This window comes from Taudactylus pleione, unplaced genomic scaffold (assembly GCF_031769625.1).
Source record: "Taudactylus pleione unplaced genomic scaffold, aTauple2 ptg000967l, whole genome shotgun sequence".
Lineage (NCBI taxonomy): Eukaryota > Metazoa > Chordata > Amphibia > Anura > Myobatrachidae > Taudactylus > Taudactylus pleione.
The window spans coordinates 7,315,001-7,339,178 of NW_028285368.1; the positions used below are offsets into that span (position 1 = coordinate 7,315,001).

At 37.0% G+C, this 24,178-nt stretch overlaps 2 non-coding genes and 89 pseudogenes across 2 annotated transcripts; all 91 read left to right on the forward strand.

The window, feature by feature from the left end:
• The first annotated feature begins 27 nt into the window (after window positions 1-27).
• LOC148462077 (5S ribosomal RNA) lies at window positions 28-146 on the forward strand (annotated as a pseudogene).
• A 116-nt stretch (window positions 147-262) lies between these two features.
• On the forward strand, window positions 263-381 carry LOC148462078 (5S ribosomal RNA; annotated as a pseudogene).
• Window positions 382-497: 116 nt separating this feature from the next.
• On the forward strand, window positions 498-616 carry LOC148462079 (5S ribosomal RNA; annotated as a pseudogene).
• Window positions 617-732: 116 nt separating this feature from the next.
• On the forward strand, window positions 733-851 carry LOC148462080 (5S ribosomal RNA; annotated as a pseudogene).
• A 116-nt stretch (window positions 852-967) lies between these two features.
• Window positions 968-1,086, forward strand: LOC148462081 (5S ribosomal RNA). Its single transcript, XR_015873795.1, has one exon. It is a non-coding gene; the product is annotated as a 5S ribosomal RNA (ribosomal RNA).
• A 115-nt stretch (window positions 1,087-1,201) lies between these two features.
• On the forward strand, window positions 1,202-1,320 carry LOC148462082 (5S ribosomal RNA; annotated as a pseudogene).
• Window positions 1,321-1,436: 116 nt separating this feature from the next.
• Window positions 1,437-1,555, forward strand: LOC148462083 (5S ribosomal RNA; annotated as a pseudogene).
• A 349-nt stretch (window positions 1,556-1,904) lies between these two features.
• Window positions 1,905-2,023, forward strand: LOC148462084 (5S ribosomal RNA; annotated as a pseudogene).
• Window positions 2,024-2,139: 116 nt separating this feature from the next.
• LOC148462085 (5S ribosomal RNA) lies at window positions 2,140-2,258 on the forward strand (annotated as a pseudogene).
• Window positions 2,259-2,374: 116 nt separating this feature from the next.
• On the forward strand, window positions 2,375-2,493 carry LOC148462086 (5S ribosomal RNA; annotated as a pseudogene).
• Window positions 2,494-2,609: 116 nt separating this feature from the next.
• Window positions 2,610-2,728, forward strand: LOC148462087 (5S ribosomal RNA; annotated as a pseudogene).
• Window positions 2,729-2,844: 116 nt separating this feature from the next.
• LOC148462088 (5S ribosomal RNA) lies at window positions 2,845-2,963 on the forward strand (annotated as a pseudogene).
• A 116-nt stretch (window positions 2,964-3,079) lies between these two features.
• Window positions 3,080-3,198, forward strand: LOC148462089 (5S ribosomal RNA; annotated as a pseudogene).
• A 116-nt stretch (window positions 3,199-3,314) lies between these two features.
• Window positions 3,315-3,433, forward strand: LOC148462090 (5S ribosomal RNA; annotated as a pseudogene).
• Window positions 3,434-3,549: 116 nt separating this feature from the next.
• Window positions 3,550-3,668, forward strand: LOC148462091 (5S ribosomal RNA; annotated as a pseudogene).
• Window positions 3,669-4,019: 351 nt separating this feature from the next.
• On the forward strand, window positions 4,020-4,138 carry LOC148462092 (5S ribosomal RNA; annotated as a pseudogene).
• A 115-nt stretch (window positions 4,139-4,253) lies between these two features.
• Window positions 4,254-4,372, forward strand: LOC148462093 (5S ribosomal RNA; annotated as a pseudogene).
• A 351-nt stretch (window positions 4,373-4,723) lies between these two features.
• On the forward strand, window positions 4,724-4,842 carry LOC148462094 (5S ribosomal RNA; annotated as a pseudogene).
• Window positions 4,843-5,194: 352 nt separating this feature from the next.
• Window positions 5,195-5,313, forward strand: LOC148462095 (5S ribosomal RNA; annotated as a pseudogene).
• Window positions 5,314-5,429: 116 nt separating this feature from the next.
• LOC148462096 (5S ribosomal RNA) lies at window positions 5,430-5,548 on the forward strand (annotated as a pseudogene).
• A 115-nt stretch (window positions 5,549-5,663) lies between these two features.
• LOC148462097 (5S ribosomal RNA) lies at window positions 5,664-5,782 on the forward strand (annotated as a pseudogene).
• A 586-nt stretch (window positions 5,783-6,368) lies between these two features.
• On the forward strand, window positions 6,369-6,487 carry LOC148462098 (5S ribosomal RNA; annotated as a pseudogene).
• Window positions 6,488-6,603: 116 nt separating this feature from the next.
• On the forward strand, window positions 6,604-6,722 carry LOC148462099 (5S ribosomal RNA; annotated as a pseudogene).
• Window positions 6,723-6,838: 116 nt separating this feature from the next.
• LOC148462100 (5S ribosomal RNA) lies at window positions 6,839-6,957 on the forward strand (annotated as a pseudogene).
• Window positions 6,958-7,072: 115 nt separating this feature from the next.
• LOC148462101 (5S ribosomal RNA) lies at window positions 7,073-7,191 on the forward strand (annotated as a pseudogene).
• Window positions 7,192-7,307: 116 nt separating this feature from the next.
• LOC148462102 (5S ribosomal RNA) lies at window positions 7,308-7,426 on the forward strand (annotated as a pseudogene).
• A 116-nt stretch (window positions 7,427-7,542) lies between these two features.
• Window positions 7,543-7,661, forward strand: LOC148462103 (5S ribosomal RNA; annotated as a pseudogene).
• Window positions 7,662-8,012: 351 nt separating this feature from the next.
• Window positions 8,013-8,131, forward strand: LOC148462104 (5S ribosomal RNA; annotated as a pseudogene).
• A 116-nt stretch (window positions 8,132-8,247) lies between these two features.
• Window positions 8,248-8,366, forward strand: LOC148462105 (5S ribosomal RNA; annotated as a pseudogene).
• Window positions 8,367-8,483: 117 nt separating this feature from the next.
• Window positions 8,484-8,602, forward strand: LOC148462106 (5S ribosomal RNA; annotated as a pseudogene).
• Window positions 8,603-8,718: 116 nt separating this feature from the next.
• LOC148462107 (5S ribosomal RNA) lies at window positions 8,719-8,837 on the forward strand (annotated as a pseudogene).
• Window positions 8,838-8,953: 116 nt separating this feature from the next.
• LOC148462108 (5S ribosomal RNA) lies at window positions 8,954-9,072 on the forward strand (annotated as a pseudogene).
• Window positions 9,073-9,188: 116 nt separating this feature from the next.
• On the forward strand, window positions 9,189-9,307 carry LOC148462109 (5S ribosomal RNA; annotated as a pseudogene).
• Window positions 9,308-9,657: 350 nt separating this feature from the next.
• On the forward strand, window positions 9,658-9,776 carry LOC148462110 (5S ribosomal RNA; annotated as a pseudogene).
• Window positions 9,777-9,892: 116 nt separating this feature from the next.
• Window positions 9,893-10,011, forward strand: LOC148462111 (5S ribosomal RNA; annotated as a pseudogene).
• Window positions 10,012-10,127: 116 nt separating this feature from the next.
• On the forward strand, window positions 10,128-10,246 carry LOC148462112 (5S ribosomal RNA; annotated as a pseudogene).
• A 115-nt stretch (window positions 10,247-10,361) lies between these two features.
• Window positions 10,362-10,480, forward strand: LOC148462113 (5S ribosomal RNA; annotated as a pseudogene).
• Window positions 10,481-10,831: 351 nt separating this feature from the next.
• LOC148462114 (5S ribosomal RNA) lies at window positions 10,832-10,950 on the forward strand (annotated as a pseudogene).
• A 116-nt stretch (window positions 10,951-11,066) lies between these two features.
• LOC148462115 (5S ribosomal RNA) lies at window positions 11,067-11,185 on the forward strand (annotated as a pseudogene).
• A 116-nt stretch (window positions 11,186-11,301) lies between these two features.
• On the forward strand, window positions 11,302-11,420 carry LOC148462116 (5S ribosomal RNA). The gene has a single exon (XR_015874543.1). It is a non-coding gene; the product is annotated as a 5S ribosomal RNA (ribosomal RNA).
• Window positions 11,421-11,536: 116 nt separating this feature from the next.
• Window positions 11,537-11,655, forward strand: LOC148462117 (5S ribosomal RNA; annotated as a pseudogene).
• Window positions 11,656-11,771: 116 nt separating this feature from the next.
• LOC148462118 (5S ribosomal RNA) lies at window positions 11,772-11,890 on the forward strand (annotated as a pseudogene).
• A 116-nt stretch (window positions 11,891-12,006) lies between these two features.
• Window positions 12,007-12,125, forward strand: LOC148462119 (5S ribosomal RNA; annotated as a pseudogene).
• Window positions 12,126-12,241: 116 nt separating this feature from the next.
• LOC148462120 (5S ribosomal RNA) lies at window positions 12,242-12,360 on the forward strand (annotated as a pseudogene).
• Window positions 12,361-12,476: 116 nt separating this feature from the next.
• On the forward strand, window positions 12,477-12,595 carry LOC148462121 (5S ribosomal RNA; annotated as a pseudogene).
• Window positions 12,596-13,179: 584 nt separating this feature from the next.
• LOC148462122 (5S ribosomal RNA) lies at window positions 13,180-13,298 on the forward strand (annotated as a pseudogene).
• Window positions 13,299-13,414: 116 nt separating this feature from the next.
• LOC148462123 (5S ribosomal RNA) lies at window positions 13,415-13,533 on the forward strand (annotated as a pseudogene).
• Window positions 13,534-13,649: 116 nt separating this feature from the next.
• LOC148462124 (5S ribosomal RNA) lies at window positions 13,650-13,768 on the forward strand (annotated as a pseudogene).
• Window positions 13,769-13,884: 116 nt separating this feature from the next.
• LOC148462125 (5S ribosomal RNA) lies at window positions 13,885-14,003 on the forward strand (annotated as a pseudogene).
• A 116-nt stretch (window positions 14,004-14,119) lies between these two features.
• Window positions 14,120-14,238, forward strand: LOC148462126 (5S ribosomal RNA; annotated as a pseudogene).
• A 116-nt stretch (window positions 14,239-14,354) lies between these two features.
• On the forward strand, window positions 14,355-14,473 carry LOC148462127 (5S ribosomal RNA; annotated as a pseudogene).
• Window positions 14,474-14,589: 116 nt separating this feature from the next.
• LOC148462128 (5S ribosomal RNA) lies at window positions 14,590-14,708 on the forward strand (annotated as a pseudogene).
• Window positions 14,709-14,824: 116 nt separating this feature from the next.
• On the forward strand, window positions 14,825-14,943 carry LOC148462129 (5S ribosomal RNA; annotated as a pseudogene).
• Window positions 14,944-15,293: 350 nt separating this feature from the next.
• Window positions 15,294-15,412, forward strand: LOC148462130 (5S ribosomal RNA; annotated as a pseudogene).
• Window positions 15,413-15,528: 116 nt separating this feature from the next.
• Window positions 15,529-15,647, forward strand: LOC148462131 (5S ribosomal RNA; annotated as a pseudogene).
• Window positions 15,648-15,763: 116 nt separating this feature from the next.
• On the forward strand, window positions 15,764-15,882 carry LOC148462132 (5S ribosomal RNA; annotated as a pseudogene).
• Window positions 15,883-15,998: 116 nt separating this feature from the next.
• Window positions 15,999-16,117, forward strand: LOC148462133 (5S ribosomal RNA; annotated as a pseudogene).
• A 116-nt stretch (window positions 16,118-16,233) lies between these two features.
• LOC148462134 (5S ribosomal RNA) lies at window positions 16,234-16,352 on the forward strand (annotated as a pseudogene).
• Window positions 16,353-16,468: 116 nt separating this feature from the next.
• Window positions 16,469-16,587, forward strand: LOC148462135 (5S ribosomal RNA; annotated as a pseudogene).
• Window positions 16,588-16,703: 116 nt separating this feature from the next.
• On the forward strand, window positions 16,704-16,822 carry LOC148462136 (5S ribosomal RNA; annotated as a pseudogene).
• Window positions 16,823-16,938: 116 nt separating this feature from the next.
• Window positions 16,939-17,057, forward strand: LOC148462137 (5S ribosomal RNA; annotated as a pseudogene).
• Window positions 17,058-17,173: 116 nt separating this feature from the next.
• On the forward strand, window positions 17,174-17,292 carry LOC148462138 (5S ribosomal RNA; annotated as a pseudogene).
• A 116-nt stretch (window positions 17,293-17,408) lies between these two features.
• LOC148462139 (5S ribosomal RNA) lies at window positions 17,409-17,527 on the forward strand (annotated as a pseudogene).
• A 116-nt stretch (window positions 17,528-17,643) lies between these two features.
• LOC148462140 (5S ribosomal RNA) lies at window positions 17,644-17,762 on the forward strand (annotated as a pseudogene).
• A 116-nt stretch (window positions 17,763-17,878) lies between these two features.
• LOC148462141 (5S ribosomal RNA) lies at window positions 17,879-17,998 on the forward strand (annotated as a pseudogene).
• A 116-nt stretch (window positions 17,999-18,114) lies between these two features.
• On the forward strand, window positions 18,115-18,233 carry LOC148462142 (5S ribosomal RNA; annotated as a pseudogene).
• A 116-nt stretch (window positions 18,234-18,349) lies between these two features.
• On the forward strand, window positions 18,350-18,468 carry LOC148462143 (5S ribosomal RNA; annotated as a pseudogene).
• A 116-nt stretch (window positions 18,469-18,584) lies between these two features.
• Window positions 18,585-18,703, forward strand: LOC148462144 (5S ribosomal RNA; annotated as a pseudogene).
• A 116-nt stretch (window positions 18,704-18,819) lies between these two features.
• On the forward strand, window positions 18,820-18,938 carry LOC148462145 (5S ribosomal RNA; annotated as a pseudogene).
• Window positions 18,939-19,054: 116 nt separating this feature from the next.
• Window positions 19,055-19,173, forward strand: LOC148462146 (5S ribosomal RNA; annotated as a pseudogene).
• A 116-nt stretch (window positions 19,174-19,289) lies between these two features.
• LOC148462147 (5S ribosomal RNA) lies at window positions 19,290-19,408 on the forward strand (annotated as a pseudogene).
• Window positions 19,409-19,524: 116 nt separating this feature from the next.
• Window positions 19,525-19,644, forward strand: LOC148462148 (5S ribosomal RNA; annotated as a pseudogene).
• Window positions 19,645-19,760: 116 nt separating this feature from the next.
• Window positions 19,761-19,879, forward strand: LOC148462149 (5S ribosomal RNA; annotated as a pseudogene).
• Window positions 19,880-19,995: 116 nt separating this feature from the next.
• Window positions 19,996-20,114, forward strand: LOC148462150 (5S ribosomal RNA; annotated as a pseudogene).
• A 116-nt stretch (window positions 20,115-20,230) lies between these two features.
• LOC148462151 (5S ribosomal RNA) lies at window positions 20,231-20,349 on the forward strand (annotated as a pseudogene).
• Window positions 20,350-20,465: 116 nt separating this feature from the next.
• LOC148462152 (5S ribosomal RNA) lies at window positions 20,466-20,584 on the forward strand (annotated as a pseudogene).
• Window positions 20,585-20,700: 116 nt separating this feature from the next.
• LOC148462153 (5S ribosomal RNA) lies at window positions 20,701-20,819 on the forward strand (annotated as a pseudogene).
• Window positions 20,820-20,935: 116 nt separating this feature from the next.
• LOC148462154 (5S ribosomal RNA) lies at window positions 20,936-21,054 on the forward strand (annotated as a pseudogene).
• Window positions 21,055-21,170: 116 nt separating this feature from the next.
• LOC148462155 (5S ribosomal RNA) lies at window positions 21,171-21,289 on the forward strand (annotated as a pseudogene).
• A 116-nt stretch (window positions 21,290-21,405) lies between these two features.
• LOC148462156 (5S ribosomal RNA) lies at window positions 21,406-21,525 on the forward strand (annotated as a pseudogene).
• A 116-nt stretch (window positions 21,526-21,641) lies between these two features.
• On the forward strand, window positions 21,642-21,760 carry LOC148462157 (5S ribosomal RNA; annotated as a pseudogene).
• A 116-nt stretch (window positions 21,761-21,876) lies between these two features.
• Window positions 21,877-21,995, forward strand: LOC148462158 (5S ribosomal RNA; annotated as a pseudogene).
• A 116-nt stretch (window positions 21,996-22,111) lies between these two features.
• LOC148462159 (5S ribosomal RNA) lies at window positions 22,112-22,230 on the forward strand (annotated as a pseudogene).
• A 116-nt stretch (window positions 22,231-22,346) lies between these two features.
• LOC148462160 (5S ribosomal RNA) lies at window positions 22,347-22,465 on the forward strand (annotated as a pseudogene).
• Window positions 22,466-22,581: 116 nt separating this feature from the next.
• Window positions 22,582-22,700, forward strand: LOC148462161 (5S ribosomal RNA; annotated as a pseudogene).
• Window positions 22,701-22,816: 116 nt separating this feature from the next.
• On the forward strand, window positions 22,817-22,935 carry LOC148462162 (5S ribosomal RNA; annotated as a pseudogene).
• A 116-nt stretch (window positions 22,936-23,051) lies between these two features.
• LOC148462163 (5S ribosomal RNA) lies at window positions 23,052-23,170 on the forward strand (annotated as a pseudogene).
• A 116-nt stretch (window positions 23,171-23,286) lies between these two features.
• LOC148462164 (5S ribosomal RNA) lies at window positions 23,287-23,405 on the forward strand (annotated as a pseudogene).
• Window positions 23,406-23,521: 116 nt separating this feature from the next.
• On the forward strand, window positions 23,522-23,640 carry LOC148462165 (5S ribosomal RNA; annotated as a pseudogene).
• Window positions 23,641-23,756: 116 nt separating this feature from the next.
• LOC148462166 (5S ribosomal RNA) lies at window positions 23,757-23,875 on the forward strand (annotated as a pseudogene).
• Window positions 23,876-23,991: 116 nt separating this feature from the next.
• Window positions 23,992-24,110, forward strand: LOC148462167 (5S ribosomal RNA; annotated as a pseudogene).
• Window positions 24,111-24,178: the final 68 nt, after the last annotated feature.

Below are 24,178 nucleotides of genomic sequence, written 5' to 3' on the forward strand. Positions count from 1 at the left end.
ACAGTTCTAAAGTTAATGTTTTTGAGCACCTACAGCCAAACCACACTGGACATGCCTAATCCGGTCTGATCTTGGAAGATATGTAGTGTTGGGCCTGGTTAGTTCTTGGATTGGAGACCACCTGGGAATACCAGGTGCTGTAGGTAATTTTATACAGCCATAACATTCTTTTTTATTACATTTTACATTTCATTTTTTCAACTTATCAATGAATTTACTTGACTTAAGAAGTAATAGAGGTCTAAAGTTAACGCATTTGAGCACCTACAGCCAAACTTCACTGGACTTGCCCAATCTCGTCTGATCTTGGAAGCTATGCAGTGCTGGTCCTGGTTAGTACTTGGATGGGAGACCACCTGGGATTTCCAGGTGCTGTAGGTAATTTTATACTACCATAACATTCTTTTCTATTACATTTTACATTTCATTTTTTCAACTTATCTATGATTTTACTTGAGTTAAGAAGTAATAGAGGTCTAAAGTTAATATTTTTGAGCACCTACTGCCAAACCACACTGGACTTGCCCAATCTTGTCTGATCTTGAAAGCTATGCAGTGTTGGGCCTGGTTAGTACTATGATGGGAGACCACCTGGGAATACCAGGTGCTGTAGGTAATTTTATACTGCCATAACATTCTTTTCTATTACATTTTCCATTTCATTTTTTCAACTTATCAATGAATTTTCTTCAGTTAAGAAATAATAGAGGTCTTAAGTTAATGTATTTGAGAACCTATAGCCAAGCCACACTGGACATGCCCAATCTCGTCTGGTCTTGGACGCTATGCAGTGTTGGGCCTGGTTAGTACTTGGATGGGAGACCACCTGGGAATACCAGGTGCTGTAGGTAATTTTATACTGCCATAACATTCTTTTCTATTACCTTTTACATTTCATTTTTTCAACTTATCAATGAATTTATTCTAGTTAAGAAGTAATAGAGGTCTAAAGTTAATGTTTTTGAACATCTACAGCCATACCATACTGGACACACCCAATCTCTTCTGATCTTGGAAGCTATGCAGTGTTGGGCCTGGTTAGTACTTGGATGGGAGACCACTTGGGAATACCAGGTGCTGTAGGTAATTTTATACTGCCATAAAATTCTTTTCTATTACATTTTACATTTAATTTTTTCAACTTATCAATGAATTTCTTGAGTTAAGAAGTAAAACAGGTCTAAAGTTAAAGATTTTGAGCACATACAGCCAAACCAAACTGGACATGCCCAATCTCGTCTGATCTTGGAATCTATGCAGTGTTGGGCCTGGTTAGTACTTGGATGGGAGACCTGCTGGGAATACCAGGAGCTGTAGGTAATTTTATAATGCCATAACATTCTTTTCTATTACATTTTACATTTAATTTTTTCAACTTATCAATGAATTTACTCTAGTTAAGAAGTAATAGAGGTCTAAAGTTAATGCGTTTGAGCACCTACAGCCAAACCACACTAGACATGCCCAATCTCAGCTGATCTTGGAAGCTATGCAGTGTTGGCCCTGGTTAGTACTTGGATGGGAGACCACCTGGGAATTCCAGGTACTGTAGGTAATTTTATACTGCCATAACATTCTTTTCTATTACATTTTACATAAAAATTTTTCAACTTTTCAATGAATTTAATTTAGTTAAGAAGTAACAAAGGTCTAAAGTTAATGTTTTGAGCACCTACAGCCAAACCACACTGGATATGCCCAATCTCCTCTTATCTTGGAAGCTACGCAGTGTTGGCCTGGTTAGAACTTGTATTGGAGACCACCTGGGAATACCAGGTGCTGTAGGTAATTTTATACTGCCATAACATTCTTTTCTATATTATTTTACATTTAATTTTTTCAACTTATCAATGATTTTACTTGAGTTAAGAAGTAAAACAGGTGTAAAGTTAATGGTTTTGTGCACATACAGCCAAACCAAACTGGACATGCCCAATCTCATCTGATCTTGGAAGCTATGCAGTGTTGGTCCTGGTTAGTACTTGGATGGGAAACCACCTGGGAATACCCGGTACTGTAGGTAATTTTATACTGCCATAACATTCTTTTCTATTACATTTTACAATTCATTTTTTCAATTTATCAATGAATTTACTTGAGTTAAGAAATAATAGAGGTCTAAAGTTAATGTATTTGAGCACCTCTAGCCAAACCACACTGGACATGCCCAATCTCATTTGGTCTTGGATGCTATGCAGTGTTGGGCCTGGTTAGTACTTTGATGGGAGACCACCTGGGAATACCAGGTGCTGTAGGTAATTTTATACTGCCATAAAATTATTTTCTATTACATTTTACATTTCACTTTTTCAACTTATCAATGAATTTACTTGAGTTAAGAAGTAATAGAGGTCTAAAGTTAATATTTTTGATTACTTACAGTCAAACCACACTGGACACGCCCAATCTCGTCTGATCTGGGAAGCTATGCAGTGTTGGGCCTGGTTGGAACTTGGATGGGAGACTAGCTGGGAATACCAGGTGCTGTAGGTAATTTTATAATGCCATAACATTCTTTTCTATTACATTTTACATTTAATTTTTTCAACTTATCAACAAATTTCCTCTAGTTAAGAAGTAATAGAGGTCTAAAGTTAATGTTTTTGAGCACCTACAGCCAAACCACACTGGACACACCCAATCTTTTCTGTTCTTGGAAGCTATGCAGTGGCGGTCCTGGTTAGTACTTGGATGGGAGACCACCTGGGATTTCCAGGTGCTGTAAGTAATTTTATACTGCCATAACATTCTTTTCTATTACATTTTACATTTAATTTTTTCAACTTATCAATGAATTTACTTGAGTTAAGAAGTAATAGAGGTCTAAAGTTAATGTTTTTGTGCACCTACAGCCAAACCACACTGGACTTGCCCAGTCTCGTCTGATCTTGGAAGCTATGCAGTGTTGGTCCTCGTTAGTACTTGGATGGGAGGCCACCTGGGATTTCCAGGTGCTGTAGGTAATTTTATACTGCCATAACATTCTTTTCTATTACATTTTACATTTAATTTTTTCAACTTATCAATGACATTTCTCTAGTTAAGAAGTAATAGATGTCTAAAGTTAATGTTTTTGAGCACCTACAGCCAAGCCACACTGGACACACCCAATCTCGTCTGATCTTGTAAGCTATACAATGTTGGGCCTGGTTACTACTTGGATGGGAGACCACCTTGGAATACCAGGTGCTGTAGGTAATTTTATACTGCCATAACATTCTTTTCTATTATATTTTACATTTAATTTTTCCAATTTATCAATTAATTTACTTGAGTTAAGAAGTAATAGAGGTCTAAAGTTAATGTCTTTGAGCACCTACAGCCAAACCACACTGGACATGCCCAATCTCGTATAATCTTGGAAGCTATGCAGTGTTGGGCTTGGTTAGAACTTAGATGGGAGACCACCTGGGAATACCTGGTGCTGTAGGTAATTTTATACAGCCATAACATTCTTTTCTATTACATTTTACATTTCATTTTTTCAACTTATCAATGAATTTACTCTAGTTAAGAAGTAATAGAGGTCTAAAGTTAAGGTTTTTGATCACCTACAGCCAAACCACACTGGATGTGCCCAATCTCGTCTGATCTTGGAAGCTATATAGTGTTGGGCCTGGTTAGTACTTGGATGGGAGACCACCTGGGAATACTAGGTGCTTTAGGTAATTTTATACTGCCATAACATTCTTTTCTATTACATTTTACATTTCATTTTTTCAACTTATCAATGAATTTACTTCAGTTAAGAAATAATAGAGGTCTTAAGTTAATGTATTTGAGCAACCGTAGCCAAAGCACACTGGACATGCCCAATCTCGTCTGGTCTTGGAAGCTATGCAGTGTTGGGCCTGGTTAGTACTTGGATGGGAGATCACCTGGGAATACCATGTGCTGTAGGTAATTTTATACTGCCATAACATTCTTTTCTATTACCTTTTACATTTAATTTTTTCAACTTATCAATGAATTTACTTGAGTTAAGAAGTAATAGAGGTCTAAGGTTAATATTTTTGATCACCTACAGCCAAACCATACTGGACATGCCCAATCTCATCTGATCTTGCAAGCTATGCAGTGTTGGGCCTGGTTAGTACTTAGATGGGAGACCACCTGGGAATGCCAGGTGCTGCAGATAACTTTATACAGCCATAAAATTCTTTTCTATTACCTTTTACATTTCATTTTTTCAACTTATCAAAGAATTTACTTGAGTTAAGAAGTAACAAAGGTCTAAAGTTAATGTTTTGAGCACCTACAGCCAAACCACACTGGACATGCCCAATCTCCTCTTATCTTGGAAGCTATGCAGTGTTGGGCCTGGTTAGAACTTGTATTGGGGACCACCTGGGAATACCAGGTGCTGTAGGTAATTTTGTACTGCCATAACATTCTTTTCTATATTATTTTACATTTAATTTTTTCAAATTATCAATGATTTTACTTGACTTAAGAAGTAATAGAGGTCTAAAGTTAATATTTTTGAGCACCTACAGCCAAACCACACTGGACATGCCCAATCTTGACTGATCTTGGAAACTATGCAGTGTTGGGCATGGTTAGAACTTGTATTGGGGACCACTTGGGAATACCAGGTGCTGTAGGTAATTTTGTACTGCCATAACATTCTTTTCTATATTATTTTACATTTAATTTTTTCAACTTATCAATGAATTTACTTGAGTTAAGAAGTAAAACAGTTCTAAAGTTAATGTTTTTGAGCACCTACAGCCAAACCACACTGGACATGCCCAATCCCGTCTGATCTTGGAAGGTATGCAGTGTTGGGCCTGGTTAGTTCTTGGATTGGAGACCACCTGGGAATACCAGGTGCTGTAGGTAAATTTATACAGCCATAACATTCTTTTCTATTACATTTTACATTTCATTTTTTCAACTTATTAATGATTTTACTTGAATTAAGAAGTAATAGAGGTCTAAAGTTAACATTTTTGAGCACATACAGCCAAACCAAACTGGACATTCCCAATCTCTTCTGATCTTGGAAGCTATGCAGTGTTGGGCCTGGTTAGTACTTTAATGGGAGACCACCTGGGGATACCAGCTGCAGTAGGTAATTTTATACAGCCATAACATTGTTTTCTATTACATTTTACATTAAATTTTTTCAACTTATCAATGAATTTACATTGAGTTAAGAAGTAAAAGAGTTCTAAAGTTAATGTTTTTGAGGACCTACAGCCAAACCACACTGGACATGCCCAATCTCTTCTGATCTTGGAAGATATGCAGTGTTGGGCCTGGTTAGTACTGTGATGGGAGACCACCTGGGAATACCAGGTGCTGTAGGTAATTTTATACTGCCATAACATTCTTTTCTATTACATTTTACTTTTCATTAATTCAACTTATCAATGAATTTACTTCAGTTAAGAAATAATAAAGGTCTTAAGTTAATGTATTTGAGCACCTATAGCCAAGCCACACTGGACATGCCCAATCTCATCTGGTCTTGGACGCTATGCAGTGTTGAGCCTGGTTAGTACTTGGATGGGAGACCACCTGGGAATACCAGGTGCTGTAGGTAATTTTATACTGCCATAACATTCTTTTCTATTACATTTTACATTTCATTTTTTCAATTTATCAATGAATTTCTGGAGTTAAGAAGTAAAACAGGTCTAAAGTTAATGATTTTGAGAACATTCAGCCAAACCAAACTGGACATGCCCAATCTCATCTGATCTTGGAATCTATGCAGTGTTGGGCCTGGTTAGTACTTGGATGGTAGACCAGCTGGGAATACCAGGTGCTGTAGGTAATTTTATAATGCCATAACATTCTTTTCTATTACATTTTACATTTAATTTTTTCAACTTATCAATGAATTTACTCTAGTTAAGAAGTAATAGAGGTCTAAAGTTAATGTTTTTGAGCACCTACAGCCAAACCACACTGGACACACCCAATCTCTTCTGTTCTTGGAAGCTATGCAGTGTTGGTTCAGGTTAGTTCTTGGATGAGAGACCACCTGGGATTTCCAGGTGCTGTAGGCAATTTTATACAGCCATAATATTCTTTTCTATTACATTTTACATTAAATTTTTTCAACTTATCAATGATTTTACTTGAGTTAAGAAGAAATAGAGGTCTAAAGTTAATATTTTTGAGCAGCTACTGCCAAACCACACTGGACATGCCCATTCTTGTATGATCTTGGAATCTATGCAGTGTTGGGCCTGGTTAGTACTTGGATGGGAGACCACCTGGGAATTCCAGCTGCTGTAGGTAATTTTATACAGCCATAATATTCTTTTCTATTACATTTTACATTAAATTTTTTCAACTTATCAATGAATTTACTTGAGTTAAGAAATAAAAGAGTTCTAAAGTTAATGTATTTGAGCACCTACAGCCAAACCACACTGGATATGCCCAATCTCGTCAAATCTTGGAAGCTATGCAGTGTTGGGCCTGGTTAGTACTTGGATGGGAGACCACCTGGGAATACCAGGTGCTGTAGGTAATTTTATACAGCCATAACATTCTTTTCTATTACATTTTACATTTCATTTTTTCAACTTATCAATGAATTTACTTCAGTTAAGAAATAATAGAGGTCTTAAGTTAATGTATTTGAGCACCTATAGCCAAACCACACTGGACATGCCAAATCTCGTCAGGTCTTGGACGCTATGCAGTGTTGGGCCTGGTTAGTACTTGGATGAGAGATCACCTGGGAATACCAGGTGCTGTAGGTAATTTTATACTGCCATAACACTCTTTTCTATTACCTTTTACATTTCATTTTTTCAACTTATCAATGAATTTACTCTAGTTAAGAAGTAATAGTGGTCTAAAGTTAATGTTTTTGAGCACCTACAGCCAAACCACACTGGACACACCCAATCTCTTCTGATCTTGGAAGCTATGCACTGGTGGTCCTGGTTAGTACTTGGATGGGAGACCAGCTGGGAATACCAGGTGTTGTAGGTAATTTTATAATGCCATAACATTCTTTTCTATTACATTTTACATTTAATTTTTTCAACTTATCAATGAATTTCTGGAGTTAAGAAGTTAAACAGGTCTAAAGTTAATGATTTTGAGCACATACAGCCAAACCAAACTGGACATGCCCAATCTCATCTGATCTTGGAATCTATGCAGTGTTGGGCCTGGTTAGTACTTGGATGGGAGACCAGCTGGGAATACCAGGTGCTGTAGGTAATTTTATAATGCCATAACATTCTTTTCTATTACATTTTACATTTAATTTTTTCAACTTATCAATGAATTTACTCTAGTTAAGAAGTAATAGAGGTCTAAAGTTAATGTTTTTGAGCACCTACAGCCAAACCACACTGGACACACCCAATCATTTCTGTTCTTGGAAGCTATGCAGTGTTGGTTCTGGTTAGTTCTTGGATGGGAGACCACCTGTGATTTCCAGGTGCTGTAGGTAATTTTATACTGCCATAACATTCTTTTCTATTACATTTTACATTTCATTTTTTCAACTTATCAATAATTTTACTTGAGTTAAGAAGAAATAGAGGTCTAAAGTTAATATTTTTGAGCACCTACTGCCAAACCACACTGGACATGCCCAATCTTGTCTGATCTTGGAATCTATGCAGTGTTGGGCCTGATTAGTACTTGGATGGGAGACCACCTGGGAATACTAGGTGCTGCAGGTAATTTTATACAGCCATAAAATTCTTTTCTATTACATTTTGCATTTAATTTTTTCAACTTATCAATGAATTTTCCTGAGTTAAGAAGTAAAACAGGTCTAAAGATAATGTTTTTGAGCACATACAGCCAAACCAAACTGGACATGCACAATATTTTCTGATCTTGGAGGCTATGCAGTTTTGGGCCAGGTTAGTACTTGGATGGGAGACCACCTGGGAATTCCAGCTGCTGTAGGTAATTTTATACAGCCATAATATTCTTTTCTATTACATTTTACATTACATTTTTTCAACTTATCAATGAATTTACTTGAGTTAAGAAATAATAGAGGTCTTAAGTTAATGTATTTGAGCACCTATAGCCAAACCACACTGGACATGCCAAATCTCGTCAGGTCTTGGACGCTATGCAGTGTTGGGCCTGGTTATTACTTGGATGAGACACCACCTGGGAATACCAGGTGCTGTAGGTAATTTTATACTGCCATAACATTCTTTTCTATTACCTTTTACATTTCATTTTTTCAACTTATCAATGAATTTACTCTAGTTAAGAAGTAATAGAGGTCTAAAGTTAATGTTTTTGAGCACCTACAGCCAAACCACACTGGACACACCCAATCTCTTCTGATCTTGGAAGCTATGCACTGGTGGTCCTGGTTAGTACTTGGATGGGAGGCCACCTGGGAATACCTCGTGCTGTAGGTAATTTTATACAGCCATAAAATTCTTTTCTATTACCTTTTACATTTCATTTTTTCAACTTATCAATGAATTTACTTGAGTTAAGAAGTAATAGATTTAAAAAAGTTAATGATTTTGAGCACCTACAGCCAAACCACACTGGACTTGCCCAATCTTGTCTGATCTTGGAAGCTATGCACTGTTGGGCCTGGTTAGTTCTTGGATGGGAGACCACCTGGGAATACCAGCTGCAGTAGGTAATTTTATACAGCCATAACATTCTTTTCTATTACATTTTACATTAAAAATTTTTAACTTATCAATGAATTTACTTGAGTTAAGAAGTAAAACAGTTCTAAAGTTAATGTTTTTGAGCACCTATAGCCAAACCACACTGGACATGCCCAATCTCGTCTGGTCTCGGATGCTATGCAGTGTTTGGCCTGGTTAGTACTTGGATGGGAGACCACCTGGGAATACTAGGTGCTGTAGGTAATTTTATACTGCCATAAAATTATTTTCTATTACATTTTACATTTCATTTTTTCAACTTATCAATGAATTTACTTGAGTTAAGAAGTAATAGAGGTCTAAAGTTAATATTTTTGAGAACTTACAGCCAAACCACACTGGACATGCCCAATCTCATCTGATCTTGGAAGCTATGCAGTGTTGGTCCTGGTTAGTACTTGGATGGGAAACCACCTCGGATTTCCAGGTGCTGTAGGTAATTTTATACTGCCATAACATTCTTTTCTATTACATTTTACATTTAATTTTTTCAAATTATCAATGAATTTACTCTAGTTAAGAAGTAATAGAGGTCTAAAGTTAATGTTTTTGAGCACCTACAGCCAAACCACACTGGGCACACCCAATCTTTTCTGATCTTGGAAGCTATGCAGAGGTGGGCCTGGTTAGTTCTTGGATGGGAGACCACCTGGGAATACCAGGTGCTGCAGATAATTTTATACAGCCATAAAATTCTTTTCTATTACATTTTACATTTAATTTTTTCAACTTATCAATGAATTTACTTGAGTTAAGAAGTAACAAAGGTCTAAAGTTAAAGTTTTGAGCACCTACAGCCAAACCACACAGGACATGCCCAATCTCCTCTTACCTTGGAAGCTATGCAGTGTTGGGCCTGGTTAGAACTTGTATTGGAGACCACCTGGGAATACCAGGTGCTGTTGGTAATTTTGTACTGCCATAACATTCTTTTCTATATTATTTTACATTTAATTATTTCAACTTATCAATGATTTTACTTGACTTAAGAAGTAATAGATGTCTAAAGTTAATATTTTTGAGCGCCTACAGCCAAACCACACTGGACATGCCCAATCTTGTCTGATCTTGGAAACTATGCAGTGTTGGGCCTGGTTAGTACTTGGATGGGAGACCACCTTGGAATACCAGGTGCTGCAGATAATTTTATACAGCCATAAAATTATTTTCTATTACATTTTACATTTAATTATTTCAACTTGTCAATGAATTTACTTGAGATAAGAAGTAAAACTGGTCTAAAGTTAATGTTTTTGAGTAACTACAGCCAAACCACACTGGACATGCCCAATCCCGACAGATCATGGAAGCTATGCAGTGTTGGGCCTGGTTAGTTCTTGGATGGGAGACCACCTGGGAATACCAGGTGCTGTAGGTAATGTTATACTGCCATAACATTCTTTTCTTTTACATTTTACATTTAATTTTTTCAACTTATCAATGAATTTACTCTAGTTAAGAAGTAATAGAGGTCTAAAGTTAACGTTTTAGAGCACCTACAGCATAACCACACTGGACATGCCCAATCTCGTCTGGTCTTGGACGCTATGCAGTGTTGGGCCTGGTTAGTACTTGGATGGGAGACCACCTGGGAATACCAGGTGCTGTAGGTAATTTTATACTGCCATAACATTCTTTTCTATTACATTTTACATTTAATTTTTTCAACTTATCAATGAATTTCTGGAGTTAAGAAGTAAAACAGGTCTAAAGTTAATGATTTTGAGCACATACAGCCAAACCAAACTGGACATGCCCAATCTCATCTGATCTTGGAATCTATGCAGTGTTGGGCCTGGTTAGTACTTGGATGGGAGACCAGCTGGGAATACCAGGTGCTGTAGGTAATTTTATAATGCCATAACATTCTTTTCTATTACATTTTACATTTAATTTTTTCAACTTATCAATGAATTTACTCTAGTTAAGAAGTAATAGAGGTCTAAAGTTAATGTTTTTAAGCACCTACAGCCAAACCACACTGGACACACCCAATCTCTTCTGTTCTTGGAAGCTATGCAGTGTTGGTTCTGGTTAGTTCTTGGATTGGAGACCACCTGGGATTTCCAGGTGCTGTAGGCAATTTTATACTGCCATAACATTCTTTTCTATTACATTTTACATTTCATTTTTTCAACTTATCAATGATTTTACTTGAGTTAAGAAGAAATAGAGGTCTAAAGTTAATATTTTTAAGCACCTACTGCCAAACCACACTGGACATGCCCAATCTTGTCTGATCTTGGAATCTATGCAGTGTAGGGCCTGGTTAGTACTTGGATGGGAGACCATCTGGGAATACTAGGTTCTGCAGGTAATTTTATACAGCCATAAAATTCTTTTCTATTACATTTTACATTTAATTTTTTCAACTTATCAATGAATTTTCTTGAGTTAAGAAGTAAAACATGTCTAAAGATAATGTTTTTGAGCACATACAGCCAAACCAAACTGGACATGCCCAATCTCTTCTGATCTTGGAGGCTATGCAGTGTTGGGCCTGGTTAGTACTTGGATGGGAGACCACCTGGGATTTCCAGCTGCTGTAGGTAATTTTATACAGCCATAATATTCTTTTCTATTACATTTTACATTAAATTTTTTCAACTTATCAATGAATTTACTTGAGTTAAGAAATAAAAGAGTTCTAAAGATAATGTATTTGAGCACCTACAGCCAAACCACACTGGATATGCCCAATCTCGTCTGATCTTGGAAGCTATGCAGTGTTGGGCCTGGTTAGTACTTGGATGGGAGACCACCTGGGAATACCAGGTGCTGTAGGTAATTTTATACAGCCATAACATTCTTTTCTATTACATTTTACATTTCATTTTTTCAACTTATCAATGAATTTACTTCAGTTAAGAAATAATAGAGGTCTTAAGTTAATGTATTTGAGCACCTATAGCCAAACCACACTGGACATGCCAAATCTCGTCAGGTCTTGGACGCTATGCAGTGTTGGGCCTGGTTAGTACTTGGATGAGAGACCACCTGGGAATACCAGGTGCTGTAGGTAATTTTATACTGCCATAACATTCTTTTCTATTACCTTTTACATTTCATTTTTTCAACTTATCAATGAATTTACTCTAGTAAGGAAGTAATAGATGTCTAAAGTTAATGTTTTTGAGCACCTACAGCCAAACCACACTGGACACACCCAATCTCTTCTGATCTTGGAAGCTATGCACTGGTGGTCCTGATTAGTACTTGGATGGGAGGCCACCTGGGAATACCTCGTGCTGTAGGTAATTTTATACAGCCATAAAATTCTTTTCTATTACCTTTTACATTTCATTTTTTCAACTTATCAATGAATTTACTTGAGTTAAGAAGTAATAGATTGCTAAAGTTAATGATTTTGAGCACCTACAGCCAAACCACACTGGACTTGCCCAATCTTGTCTGATCTTGGAAGCTATGCAGTGTTGGGCCTGGTTAGTTCTTGGATGGGAGACCACCAGGGAATACCAGCTGCAGTAGGTAATTTTATACAGCCATAACATTCTTTTCTATTACATTTTACATTAAATTTTTTCAACTTATCAAAGAATTTACTTGAGTTAAGAAGTAAAAGAGTTCTAAAGTTAATATTTTTGAGCACCTATAGCCAAACCACACTGGACATGCCCAATCTCGTCTGGTCTTGGATGCTATGCAGTGTTGGGCCTGGTTAGTACTTGGATGGGAGACCACATGGGAATACTAGGTGCTGTAGGTAATTTTATACTGCCATAAAATTCTTTTCTATTACATTTTACATTTCATTTTTTCAACTTATCAATGAATTTACTTGAGTTAAGAAGTAATAGAGGTCTAAAGTTAATATTTTTGAGCACTTACAGCCAAACCACACTGGACATGCCCAATCTCGTCTGATCTTGGAAGCTATGCAATGTTGGTCCTGGTTAGTACTTCGATGGGAGACCACCTGGGATTTCCAGGTGCTGTAGGTAATTTTATACTGCCATAACATTCTTTTCTATTACCTTTTACATTTCACTTTTTCAACTTATCAATGAATTTACTTGAGTTAAGAAGTAATAGAGGTCTAAAGTTAAAGTTTTTGATCAACCAAAGCCAAACCACACTGGACATACCCAATGTCATCTGATCTTGGTAGCTATGCAGTGTGGGCCTGGTTAGTACTTAGATCGGAGACCACCTGGGAATACCAGGTGCTGCAGATAATTTTATACAGCCATAAAATTCTTTTCTATTACATTTTACATTTAATTTTTTCAACTTATCAATGAATTTACTTGAGTTAAGAAGTAACAAAGGTCTAAAGTTAAAGTTTTGAGCACCTACAGCCAAACCACACAGGACATGCCCAATCTCCTCTTACCTTGGAAGCTATGCAGTGTTGGGCCTGGTTAGAACTTGTATTGGAGACCACCTGGGAATACCAGGTGCTGTAGGTAATTTTGTACTGCCATAACATTCTTTTCTATATTATTTTACATTTAATTTTTTCAACTTATCAATGATTTTACTTGACTTAAGAAGCAATAGTGGTCTAAAGTTAATATTTTTGAGCGCCTACAGCCAAACCACACTGGACATGCCCAATCTTGTCTGATCTTGGAAACTTTGCAGTGTTGGGCCTGGTTAGTACTTGGATGGGAGACCACCTTGGAATACCAGGTGCTGCAGATAATTTTATACAGCCATAAAATTATTTTCTATTACATTTTACATTTAATTTTTTCAACTTATCAATGAATTTACTCTAGTTAAGAAGTAATAGAGGTCTAAAGTTAATGTTTTAGAGCACCTACAGCCAATCCACACTGGACATGCCCAATCTCGTCTGGTCTTGGACGCTATGCAGTGTTGGGCCTGGTTAGTACTTGGAAGTGAGACCACCTGGGAATACCAGGTGCTGTAGGTAATTTTATACTGCCATAAAATTCTTTTCTATTACATTTTACATTTCATTTTTTCAACTTATCAATGAATTTACTTGAGTTAAGAAGTAATAGAGGTCTAAAGTTAATGTTTTTGATCACCTACAGCCAAACCACACTGGACATGCCCAATCTCGTCTGATCTTGGATGCTATGCAGTGTTGGTCCTGGTTATTACTTGGATGGGAGACCTCCTGGGATTTCCTGGTGCTGTAGGTAATTTTATACTGCCATAACATTCTTTTCTATTACATTTTACATTTAATTTTTTCAACTTATCAATGAATTTACTCTAGTTAAGAAGTAATAGAGGTCTAAAGTTAATGTTTTTGAGCACTTACAGCCAAACCACACTGTACATGCCCAATCCCGTCTGATCTTGGAAGCTATGCAGTGGTGGGCCTGGTTAGTTCTTGGATGGGAGACCACCTGGGAATACCAGGTGCTGTAGGTAATTTTATACTGCCATTACATTCTTTTCTATTACATTTTACATTTCATTTTTTCAACTTATCAATGAATTTTCTTGAGTTAAGAAGTAATAGAGGTCTAAAGTTAATGCATTTGAACACCTACAGCCAAAGCTCACTGGACTTGCCCAATCTCGTCTGATCTTGGAAGCTATGCAGTGTTGGTCCTGGTTAGTACTTGGATGGGAGACCACCTGGGATTTCCAGGTGCTGTAGGTAATTTTATTCTGCCATAACATTCTTTTCTATTACATTTTACATTTCATTTTTTCAACTTATCAATGATTTTACTTGAGTTAAGAAGTAATAGAGGTGTAAAGTTAATGTTTTTGATCACCTACAGCCAAACCACACTGGACATGCCCAATCTCATCTGGTCTTGGATGCTATGCAGTGTTGGGCCTGGTTAGTACTTGGATGGGAGACCACCTGGAAATACCAGGTGCTGTAGGTAATGTTATACTGCCATAACATTCTTTTCTTTTACATTTTACATTTAATTTTTTCAACTTATCAATCAATTTGCTCTAGTTAAGAAGTAATAGAGGTCTAAATTTAATGTTTTTGAGCACCTACAGCCAAACCACACTGGACATGCCCAATCTCGTCTGGTCTTGGACGCTATGCAGTGTTGGGCCTGGTTAGTACTTGGATGGGAGACCAGCTGGGAATACCAGGTGCTGGAGGTAATTTTATAATGCCATAACATTCTTTTCTATTACATTTTGCATTTAAATTTTTCAACTTATCAATGAATTTATTTGAGTTAAGAAGTAATAGCGGTCTAAAGATAATGTTTTTGAGCACCTACAGCCAAACCAAACTGTACATTCCCAATCCCATCTGATCTTGGAAGCTATGCAGTGTTGGGCCTGGTTAGTACTTGGATGAGAGACCACCTGGGAATACCAGGTGCTGTAGGTAATTTTATACTGCCATAACATTCTTTTCTATTACATTTTGCATTTAAATTTTTCAACTTATCAATGAATTTACTTGAGTTAAGAAGTAACAAAGGTCTAAAGTTAAAGTTTTGAGCACCTACAGACAAACCACACAGGACATGCCCAATCTCCTCTTACCTTGGAAGCTATGCAGTGTTGGGCCTGGTTAGAACTTGTATTGGAGACCACCTGGTAAATACCAGGTGCTGTAGGTAATTTTGTACTGCCATAACATTCTTTTCTATATTATTTTGCATTTAATTTTTTCAACTTATCAATGATTTTACTTGACTTAAGAAGTAATAGAGGTCTAAAGTTAATATTTTGAGCACCTACAGCCAAACCACACTGGAAATGCACAATCTTGTCTGATCTTGGAAACTATGCAGTGTTGGGCCTGGTTAGTACATGGATGGGAGACCACCTTGGAATACCAGGTGCTGCAGATAATTTTATACAGCCATAAAATTATTTTCTATTACATTTTACATTTAATTTTTTCAACTTATCAATGAATTTACTTGAGTTAAGAAGTAAAACAGGTCTAAAGTTAATGTTTTTGAGCACCTACACCCAAACCACACTGGACATGCCCAATCTTGTCTGGTCTTGGACGCTATGCAGTGTTGGGCCTGGTTAGTACTTGGAAGGGAGACCACCTGGGAATACCAGGTGCTGTAGGTAATTTTATACTGCCATAAAATTATTTTCTATTACATTTTACATTTCATTTTTTCAACTTGTCAATGAATTTACTTGAGTTAAGAAGTAATAGAGGTCTAAAGTTAAAGTTTATGATCACCTACAGCCAAACCACACTGGACATGCCCAATCTCGTCTGATCTTGAAAGCTATGCAGTGTTGGTCCTGGTTAGTACTTGGATGGGAGACCACCTGGGATTTCCAGGTGCTGTAGGTAATTATATACTGCCATAACATTCTTTTCTATTGCATTTTACATTTAATTTTTTCAACTTATCAATGAATTTACTCTAGTTAAGAAGTAATAGAGGTCTAAAGTTAATGTTTTTGAGCACTTACAGCCAAACCAAACTGTACATGCCCAATCCCGTCTGATCTTGGAAGCTATGCAGTGGTGGGCCTCGTTAGTTCTTGGATGGGAGACCACCTGGGAATACCCGGTGCTGTAGGTAATTTTATACTGGCATAACATTCTTTTCTGTTTCATTTTACATTTCATTTTTTCAACTTATCAATGAATTTTCTTGAGTTAAGAAGTAATAGAGGTCTAAAGTTAATGCATTTGAACACCTACAGCAAAAGCTCACTGGACTTGCCCAATCTCGTCTGATCTTGGAAGCTATGCAGTGTTGGTCCTGGTTAGTACTTGGATGGGAGACCACCTGGGAATTCCAGGTGCTGTAGGTAATTTTATACTGCCATAACATTCTTTTCAATTACATTTTACATTTCATTTTTTCAACTTATCAATGAATTTATTTGAGTTAAGAAGTAATAGAGATCTAAAGTTAATGTAATTGAGCACCTACAGCCAAACCCCACTGGACTTGCCCAATCTCATCTGATCTTGGAAGCTATGCAGTGGTGGGCCTGGTTAGTACTTGGATAGGAGACCACCTCAGAATTCCAGGTACAGTAAGTAATTTTATACTGCCATAACATTCTTTTCTATTACATTTTACATTTAATTTTTTCAACTTATCAATGAATTTACTCTAGTTAAGAAGTAATAGATGTCTAAAGTTGATGTTTTTGAGCACCTACAGCCAAACCACACTGGACACACCCAATCTTGTCTGATCTTGGAAGCTATGCAGTGTTGGGCTTGGTTAGTACTTGGATGGGAGACCAGCTGGGAATACCAGGTGCTTGAGGTAATTTTATAATGCCATAACATTCTTTTCTATTACATTTCGCATTTCATTTTTTCAACTTATCAATGAATTTATTTGAGTTAAGAAGTAATAGCGGTCTAAAGATAAAGTTTTTGAGCACCTACAGCCAAACCACACTGGACATGCCCAATCTCATCTGATCTTGGAAGCTATGCAGTTTTGGGTCTGGGTATTTCTTGGATGGGAGACCACCTGAGAGTACCAGGTGCTGTGGGTAATTTTATACAGCCATAACATTCTTTTCTATTACATTTTACATTAAATTTTTTCAATTTATCAATGAATTTACTTGAGTTAAGAAGTAAAAGAGGTCTAAAGTTAATGTTTTTGAGCACCTACAGCCAAACCAAACTGTACATTCCCAATCCCATCTGATCTTGGAAGCTATGCAGTGTTGGGCCTGGTTAGTACTTGGATGAGAGACCACCTGGAAATACCAGGTGCTGTAGGTAATTTTATACTGCCATAACATTCTTTTCTATTACATTTTGCATGTAAATTTTTCAACTTATCAATGAATTTACTTGAGTTAAGAAGTAATAGAGGTCTAAAGTTAATGTAATTGAGCACCTACAGCCAAACCACACTGGACTTGCCCAGTCTCATCTGATCTTGGAAGCTATGCAGTGCTGGTCCTGGTTAGTACTTGGATGGGAGACCACCTGGGATTTCCAGATGCTGTAGGTAATTTTATACTGCCATAACATTCTTTTCTATTACATTTTACATTTAATTTTTTCAACTTATCATTGAATTTACTCTAGTTAAGAAGTAATAGAGGTCTAAAGTTAATGTTTTTGAGCACCTACAGCCAAACCACACTGGACACACCCAATTTCTTCTGATCTTGGAAGCTCTGCAGTGGTGGGCCTGGTTAGTACTTGGATGGGAGACCACCAGGGAATACCAGGTGCTGTAGGTAATTTTATACTGCCATAACATTCTTTTCTATTATATTTTACATTTCATTTTTCCAATTTATCAATGAATTTACTTGAGTTAAGAAGTAATAGAGGTCTAAAGTTAATGTTTTTGAGCACCTACAGCCAAACCACACTGGACATGCCCAATCTTGTCTAATCTTGGAAGCTATGCAGTGTTGGGCCTTGGTTAGTACTTGCATGGGAGACCACCTGGGAATACCAGGTGCTGTAGGTAATTTTATACAGCCATAACATTCTTTTCTATTACATTTTACATTTAATTTTTTCAACTTATCAATGAATTTACTCTAGTTAAGAAGTAATAGAGGTCTAAAGTTAATGTTTTTGAGCACCTACAGCCAAACCACACTGGACACACCCAATCTCTTCTGATCTTTGAAACTATGCAGTGTTGGTCCTGGTTAGTACTTGGATGGGAGACCACCTGTAATTTCCAGGTGCTGTAGGTAATTTTATACTGCCATAACGTTCTTTTCTATTACATTTTACATTTAATTTTTTCAACTTATCAATGAATTTACTCTAGTTAAGAAGTAATAGAGGTCTAAAGTTAATGTTTTTGAGCAATTACAGCCAAACCACACTGTACATGCCCAATCCCGTCTGATCTTGGAAGCTATGCAGTGGTGGGCCTGGTTTGTTCTTGGATGGGAGACCACCTGGGAATACCAGGTGCTGTAGGTAATTTTATACTGCCATAACATTCTTTTCTATTACTTTTTACATTTCATTTTTTCAACTTATCAATGAATTTTCTTGAGTTAAGAAGTAATAGAGGTCTAAAGTTAATGCATTTGCACACCTACAGCCAAAGCTCACTGGACTTGCCCAATCTCGCCTGATTTTGGAAGCTATGCAGTGTTGGTCCTGGTTAGTACTTGGATGGGAGACCGCCTGGGATTTCCAGGTGCTGTAGGTAATTTTATACTGCCATAACATTCTTTTCTATTACATTTTACATTTCATTTTTTCAACTTATCAATGATTTTACTTGAGTTAAGAAGTAATAGAGGTCTAAAGTTAAGGTTTTTGATCACCTACAGCCAAACCACACTGGACATGCCCAATCTCATCTGGTCTTGGACGCTATGCAGTGTTGGGCCTGGTTAGTACTTGGATGGGAGACCACCTGGGAATACCAAATGCTGTAGGTAATGTTATACTGCCATAACATTCTTTTCTTTTACATTTTACATTTAATTTTTTCAACTTATCAATTAATTTACTCTAGTTAAGAAGTAATAGAGGTCTAAATTTAATGTTTTTGAGCACCTACAGCCAAACCACACTGGACATGCCCAATCTCGTCTGGTCTTGGACGCTATGCAGTGTTGGGCCTGGTTAGTACTTGGATGGGAGACCAGCTGGGAATACCAGGTGCTGGAGGTAATTTTATAATGCCATAACATTCTTTTCTATTACATTTTGCCTTTCATTTTTTCAACTTATCAATGAATTTATTTGAGTTAAGAAGTAATAGCGGTCTAAAGATAATGTTTTTGAGCACCTACAGCCAAACCGCACTGGACATGCCCAATCTCATCTGATCTTGGAAGCTATGCAGTTTTGGGTCTGGGTATTACTTGGATGGGAGACCACCTGAGAATACCAGGTGCTGTGGGTAATTTTATACAGCCATAACATTCTTTTCTATTACATTTTACATTAAATTTTTTCAATTTATCAATGAATTTACTTGAGTTAAGAAGTAAAAGAGGTCTAAAGTTAATGTTTTTGAGCACCTACAGCCAAACCAAACTGTACATTCCCAATCCCATCTGATCTTGGAAGCTATGCAGTGTTGGGCCGTGGTTAGTACTTGTATGGGAGACCACCTGGGATTACCAGGTGCTGTAGGTAATTTTATACAGCCATAACATTCTTTTCTATTATATTTTACATTTAATTTTTTCAACTTATCAATGAATTTACTCTAGTTAAGAAGTAATAGAGGTCTAAAGTTAATGTTTTTGAGCACCTACAGCCAAACCACACTGGACACACCCAATCTCTTCTGATCTTTGAAACTATGCAGTGTTGGTCCTGGTTAGTACTTGGATGGGAGACCACCTGTAATTTCCAGGTGCTGTAGGTAATTTTATACTGCCATAACGTTCTTTTCTATTACATTTTACATTTAATTTTTTCAACTTATCAATGAATTTACTCTAGTTAAGAAGTAATAGAGGTCTAAAGTTAATGTTTTTGAGCACTTACAGCCAAACCACACTGTACATGCCCAATCCCGTCTGATCTTGGAAGCTATGCAGTGGTGGGCCTGGTTTGTTCTTGGATGGGAGACCACCTGGGAATACCAGGTGCTGTAGGTAATTTTATACTGCCATAACATTCTTTTCTATTACATTTTACATTTCATTTTTTCAACTTATCAATGAATTTTCTTGAGTTAAGAAGTAATAGAGGTCTAAAGTTAATGCATTTGAACACCTACAGCCAAAGCTCACTGGACTTGCCCAATCTCGTCTGATCTTGGAAGCTATGCAGTGTTGGTCCTGGTTAGTACTTGGATGGGAGACCCCCTGGGATTTCCAGGTGCTGTAGGTGATTTTATACTGCCATAACATTCTTTTCTATTACATTTTACATTTCATTTTTTCAACTTATCAATGATTTTACTTGAGTTAAGAAGTAATAGAGGTCTAAAGTTAATGTTTTTGATCACCTACAGCCAAACCACACTGGACATGCCCAATCTCATCTGGTCTTGGACGCTATGCAGTGTTGGGCCTGGTTAGTACTTGGATGGGAGACCACCTGGGAATACCAAGTGCTGTAGGTAATGTTATACTGCCATAACATTCTTTTATTTTACATTTTACATTTAATTTTTTCAACTTATCAATTAATTTACTCTAGTTAAGAAGTAATAGAGGTCTAAATTTAATGTTTTTGAGCACCTACAGCCAAACCACACTGGACATGCCCAATCTCGTCTGGTCTTGGACGCTATGCAGTGTTGGGCCTGGTTAGTACTTGGATGGGAGACCAGCTGGGAATACCAGGTGCTGGAGGTAATTTTATAATGCCATAACATTCTTTTCTATTACATTACGCCTTTCATATTTTCAACTTATCAATGAATTTATTTGAGTTAAGAAGTAATAGCGGTCTAAAGATAATGTTTTTGAGCACCTACAGCCAAACCGCACTGGACATGCCCAATCTCATCTGATCTTGGAAGCTATGCAGTTTTGGGTCTCGGTATTACTTGGATGGGAGACCACCTGAGAATACCAGGTGCTGTGGGTAATTTTATACAGCCATAACATTCTTTTCTATTACATTTTACATTAAATTTTTTCAATTTATCAATGAATTTACTTGAGTTAAGAAGTAAAAGAGGTCTAAAGTTAATGTTTTTGAGCACCTACAGCCAAACCAAACTGTGCATTCCCTATCCCATCTGATCTTGGAAGCTATGCAGTGTTGGGCCTGGTTAGTACTTGGATGAGAGACCACCTGGGAATACCAGGTGCTGTAGGTAATTTTATACTGCCATAACATTCTTTTCTATTATATTTTACATTTCATTTTTCCAATTTATCAATGAATTTACTTGAGTTAAGAAGTAATAGAGGTCTAAAGTTAATGGTTTTGAGCACCTACAGCCAAACCACACTGGACATGCCCAATCTTGTCTAATCTTGGAAGCTATGCAGTGTTGGGCCTTGGTTAGTACTTGTATGGGAGACCACCTGGGAATACCAGGTGCTGTAGGTAATTTTATACAGCCATAACATTCTTTTCTATTACATTTTACATTTAATTTTTTCAACTTATCAATGAATTTACTCTAGTTAAGAAGTAATAGAGGTCTAAAGTTAATGTTTTTGAGCACCTACAGCCAAACCACACTGGACACACCCAATCTCTTCTGATCTTTGAAACTATGCAGTGTTGGTCCTGGTTAGTACTTGGATGGGAGACCACCTGTAATTTCCAGGTGCTGTAGGTAATTTTATACTGCCATAACGTTCTTTTCTATTACATTTTACATTTAATTTTTTCAACTTATCAATGAATTTACTCTAGTTAAGAAGTAATAGAGGTCTAAAGTTAAAGTTTTTGAGCACTTACAGCCAAACCACACTGTACATGCCCAATCCCGTCTGATCTTGGAAGCTATGCAGTGGTGGGCCTGGTTTGTTCTTGCATGGGAGACCACCTGGGAATACCAGGTGCTGTAGGTAATTTTATACTGCCATAACATTCTTTTCTATTACATTTTACATTTCATTTTTTCAACTTATCAATGAATTTTCTTGAGTTAAGAAGTAATAGAGGTCTAAAGTTAATGCATTTGAACACCTACAGCCAAAGCTCACTGGACTTGCCCAATCTCGTCTGATCTTGGAAGCTATGCAGTGTTGGTCCTGGTTAGTACTTGGATGGGAGACCCCCTGGGATTTCCAGGTGCTGTAGGTAATTTTATACTGCCATAACATTCTTTTCTATTACATTTTACATTTCATTTTTTCAACTTATCAATGATTTTACTTGAGTTAAGAAGTAATAGAGGTCTAAAGTTAATGTTTTTGATCACCTACAGCCAAACCACACTGGACATGCCCAATCTCATCTGGTCTTGGATGCTATGCAGTGTTGGGCCTGGTTAGTACTTGGATGGGAGACCACCTGGGAATACTAAGTGCTGTAGGTAATGTTATACTGCCATAACATTCTTTTCTTTTACATTTTACATTTAATTTTTTCAACTTATCAATGAATTTACTCTAGTTAAGAAGTAATAGAGGTATAAATTTAATGTTTTTGAGCACCTACAGCCAAACCACACTGGACATGCCCAATCTCGTCTGGTCTTGGTTGCTATGCAGTGTTGGGCCTGGTTAGTACTTGGATGGGAGAACAGCTGGGAATACCAGGTGCTGGAGGTAATTTTATAATGCCATAACATTCTTTTCTATTACATTTTGCCTTTCATTTTTTCAACTTATCAATGAATTTATTTGAGTTAAGAAGTAATAGCGGTCTAAAGATAATGTTTTTGAGCACCTACAGCCAAACTGCACTGGACATGCCCAATCTCATCTGATCTTGGAAGCTATGCAGTTTTGGGTCTGGGTATTACTTGGATGGGAGACCACCTGAGAATACCAGATGCTGTGGGTAATTTTATACAGCCATAACATTCTTTTCTATTACATTTTACATTACATTTTTTCAATTTATCAATGAATTTACTTGAGTTAAGAAGTAATAGAGGTCTAAAGTTAATGTTTTTGAGCACCTACAGCCAAACCAAACTGTACATTCCCAATCCCATCTGATCTTGGAAGCTATGCAGTGTTGGGCCTGGTTAGTACTTGGATGAGAGACCACATGGGAATACCAGTTGCTGTAGGTAATTTTATACTGCCATAACATTCTTTTCTATTACATTTTGCATTTAAATTTTTCAACTTATCAATGAATTTACTTGAGTTAAGAAGTAATAGAGGTCTAAAGTTAATGTAATTGAGCACCTACAGCCAAACCACACTGGACTTGCCCAGTCTCATCTGATCTTGGAAGCTATGCAGTGTTGGTCCTGGTTAGTACTTGGATGGGAGACCCCCTGGGATTTCCAGATGCTGTAGGTAATTTTATACTGCCATAACATTCTGTTCTATTACATTTTACATTTAATTTTTTCAACTTATCATTGAATTTACTCTAGTTAAGAAGTAATAGAGGTCTAAAGTTAATGTTTTTGAGCACCTACAGCCAAACCACACTGGACACACCCAATTTCTTCAAATCTTGGAAGCTATGCAGTGGTCTGCCTGGTTAGTACTTGGATGGGAGACCACCAGGGAATACCAGGTGCTCTAGGTAATTTTATACTGCCATAACATTCTTTTCTATTATATTTTACATTTCATTTTTCCAATTTATCAATGAATTTACTTGAGTTAAGAAGTAATAGAGGTCTAAAGTTAATGTTTTTGAGCACCTACAGCCAAACCACACTGGACATGCCCAATCTCGTCTAATCTTGGAAGCTATGCAGTGTTGGGCTTGGTTAGTACTTGTATGGGAGACCACCTGCTAATACCAGGTGCTGTAGGTAATTTTATACAGCCATAACATTCTTTTCTATTACATTTTACATTTAATTTTTTCAACTTATCAATGAATTTACTGTAGTTAAGAAGTAATAGAGGTCTAAAGTTAATGTTTTTGAGCACCTACAGGCAAACCACACTGTACATGCCCAATCCCGTCTGATCTTGGAAGCTATGCAGTGGTGGGCCTGGTTAGTTCTTGGATGGGAGACCACCTGGGAATACCAGGTGCAGTAGGTAATTTTATACTGCCATAACATTCTTTTCTGTTACATTTTACATTTCATTTTTTCAACTTATCAATGAAT